Source organism: Engystomops pustulosus, unplaced genomic scaffold (assembly GCF_040894005.1).
Source record: "Engystomops pustulosus unplaced genomic scaffold, aEngPut4.maternal MAT_SCAFFOLD_98, whole genome shotgun sequence".
NCBI lineage: Eukaryota > Metazoa > Chordata > Amphibia > Anura > Leptodactylidae > Engystomops > Engystomops pustulosus.
The window spans coordinates 190,001-193,672 of record NW_027284982.1 but is presented as its reverse complement, the minus strand read 5'-3'; positions in this window follow the sequence as shown (position 1 = coordinate 193,672).

The window sequence follows — 3,672 nt, the reverse complement described above, 5'->3', positions numbered from 1 at the left end:
CCCGCTGACTTGCCCCTTTGGAAGTAGGAGCTCTTACTCCCATGGGCAGTATACCTCTCGGGGACTTAGAGCCAAGTGTCTTCACCCTTTGGAGGTGGTAGCTCCTACTTCCATGGGCATTATTCCTCCCCGGGACCTACTGCCAAGTGTGGCCGGGGGACAGTGACTCTTGGCCGGATAGAACTAGTGGCTTCTCCCGCTGACTTGCCCCTTTGGAAGTAGGAGCTCCTACTTCCATGGGCATTATTCCTCCCCGGGACCTACAGCCAAGTGTGGCCGGGGAACAGTGACTCTTGGACGGATAGGCCAAGTGGCTGCTCCCGCTGACTTGCCCCTTTGGAAGTAGGAGCTCCTACTTCCATGGGCATTATTCCTCCCCGGGACCTACTGCCAAGTGTGGCCGGGGAACAGTGACTCTTGGCCGGATAGGCCAAGTGGCTGCTCCCGCTGACTTGCCCCTTTGGAAGTAGGAGCTCTTACTTCCATGGGCATTATTCCTCCCCGGGACCTACTGCCAAGTGTGGCCGGGGGACAGTGACATGTGGCCGGTTAGGCCAAGTGGCTTCTCCCGCTGACTTGCCCCTTTGGAAGTAGGAGCTCTTACTTCCATGGGCATTATTCCTCCCCGGGACCTACTGCCAAGTGTGGCCGGGGGACAGTGACATGTGGCCGGATAGCCCAAGTGGCTTCTCCCGCTGACTTGCCCCTTTGGAAGTAGGAGCTCCTACTTCCATGGGCATTATTCCTCCCCGGGACCTACTGCCAAGTGTGGCCGGGGAACAGTGACTCTTGGCCGGATAGGCCAAGTGGCTTCTCCCGCTGACTTGCCCCTTTGGAAGTAGGAGCTCTTACTCCCATGGGCAGTATACCTCTCGGGGACTTAGAGCCAAGTGTCTTCACCCTTTGGAGGTGGTAGCTCCTACTTCCATGGGCATTATTCCTCCCCGGGACCTACTGCCAAGTGTTGCCGGGGAACAGTGACTCTTGGCCGGATAGAACTAGTGGCTTCTCCCGCTGACTTGCCCCTTTGGAAGTAGGAGCTCCTACTTCCATGGGCATTATTCCTCCCCGGGACCTACAGCCAAGCTTGGCCGGGGGACAGTGACATGTGGCCGGATAGGCCAAGTGGCTTCTCCCGCTGACTTGCCCCTTTGGAAGTAGGAGCTCTTACTTCCATGGGCATTATTCCTCCCCGGGACCTACTGCCAAGTGTGGCCGGGGAACAGTGACTCTTGGCCGGATAGGCCAAGTGGCTTCTCCCGCTGACTTGCCCCTTTGGAGGTAGGAGCTCCTACTTCCATGGGCATTATTCCTCCCCGGGACCTACTGCCAAGTGTGGCCGGGGAACAGTGACTCTTGGCCGGGTAGGCCAAGTGGCTTCTCCCGCTGACTTGCCCCTTTGGAAGTAGGAGCTCCTAATTCCATGGGCATTATTCCTCCCCGGGACCTACTGCCAAGTGTGGCCGGGGAACAGTGACTCTTGGCCGGATAGGCCAAGTGGCTTCTCCCGCTGACTTGCCCCTTTGGAAGTAGGAGCTCCTACTTCCATGGGCATTATTCCTCCCCGGGACCTACTGCCAAGTGTAGCCGGGGAACAGTGACTCTTGGCCGGATAGAACTAGTGGCTTCTCCCGCTGACTTGCCCCTTTGGAAGTAGGAGCTCCTACTTCCATGGGCATTATTCCTCCCCGGGACCTACTGCCAAGAGTGGCCGGGGAACAGTGACTCTTGGCCGGATAGGCCAAGTGGCTTCTCCCGCTGACTTGCCCCTTTGGAAGTAGGAGCTCCTACTTCCATGGGCATTATTCCTCCCCGGGACCTACTGCCAAGTGTGGCCGGGGAACAGTGACTCTTGGCCGGATAGGCCAAGTGGCTTCTCCCGCCGACTTGCCCCTTTGGAAGTAGGAGCTCCCACTTCCATGGGCATTATTCCTCCCCGGGACATACTGCCAAGTGTGGCCGGGGAACAGTGACTCTTGGCCGGATAGTCCAAGTGGCTTCTCCCGCTGACTTGCCCCTTTGGAAGTAGGAGCTCCTACTTCCATGGGCATTATTCCTCCCCGGGACCTACAGCCAAGAGTGGCCGGGGGACAGTGACATGTGGCCGGATAGGCCAAGTGGCTTCTCCCGCTGACTTGCCCCTTTGGAAGTTGGAGCTCCTACTTCCATGGGCATTATTCCTCCCCGGGACCTACTGCCAAGTGTGGCCGGGGAACAGTGACTCTTGGCCGGATAGGCCAAGTGGCTTCTCCCGCTGACTTGCCCCTATGGAAGTAGGAGCTCTTACTTCCATGGGCATTATTCCTCCCCGGGACCTACTGCCAAGTGTGGCCGGGGAACAGTGACTCTTGGCCGGATAGGCCAAGTGGCTTCTCCCGCTGACTTGCCCCTTTGGAAGTAGGAGCTCTCACTTCCATGGGCAGTATACCTCTCGGGGACTTAGAGCCAAGTGTCTTCACCCTTTGGAGGTAGGAGCTCTTACTTCCATGGGCATTATTCCTCTCCGGGACCTACAGCCAAGTGTGGCCGGGGAACAGTGACACTTGGCCGGATAGGCCAAGTGGCTGCTCCCGCTGACTTGCCCCTATGGAAGTAGGAGCTCTTACTTCCATGGGCATTATTCCTCCCCGGGACCTACTGCCAAGTGTGGCCGGGGAACAGTGACTCTTGGCCGGGTAGGCCAAGTGGCTTCTCCCGCTGACTTGCCCCTTTGGAAGTAGGAGCTCTTACTCCCATGGGCAGTATACCTCTCGGGGACTTAGAGCCAAGTGTCTTCACCCTTTGGAGGTAGTAGCTCCTACTTCCATGGGCATTATTCCTCCCCGGGACCTACTGCCAAGTGTAGCCGGGGAACAGTGACTCTTGGCCGGATAGAACTAGTGGCTTCTCCCGCTGACTTGCCCCTTTGGAAGTAGGAGCTCCTACTTCCATGGGCATTATTCCTCCCCGGGACCTACTGCCAAGAGTGGCCGGGGAACAGTGACTCTTGGCCGGGTAGGCCAAGTGGCTTCTCCCGCTGACTTGCCCCTTTGGAAGTAGGAGCTCCTACTTCCATGGGCATTATTCCTCCCCGGGACCTACTGCCAAGTAAGGCCGGGGAACAGTGACTCTTGGCCGGATAGAACTAGTGGCTTCTTCCGCTGACTTGCCCCTTTGGAAGTAGGAGCTCCTACTTCCATGGGCATTATTCCTCCCCGGGACCTACAGCCAAGCTTGGCCGGGGGACAGTGACATGTGGCCGGATAGGCCAAGTGGCTTCTCCCGCTGACTTGCCCCTTTGGAGGTAGGAGCTCTTACTTCCATGGGCATTATTCCTCTCCGGGACCTACAGCCAAGTGTGGCCGGGGAACAGTGAAACTTGGCCGGATAGGCCAAGTGGCTGCTCCCGCTGACTTGCCCCTTAGGAAGTAGGAGCTCCTACTTCCATGGGCATTATTCCTCCCCGGGACCTATAGCCAAGTGTGGACGGGGGACAGTGACATGTGGCCGGATAGGCCGAGCGGCTTCTCCCGCTGACGTCATCGCTTTGGAAGTAGGAGCTCCTACTTCCATGGGCTTGTTCCTCCCCGGGACTTGCCGCCAAGTCTGGCCGGGGGACAGTGACATGTGGCCGGATAGGCCAACTGGCTGCTCCCGCTGAGCCCCTACTTCCATGGGCTTGTTCGTCCCCCG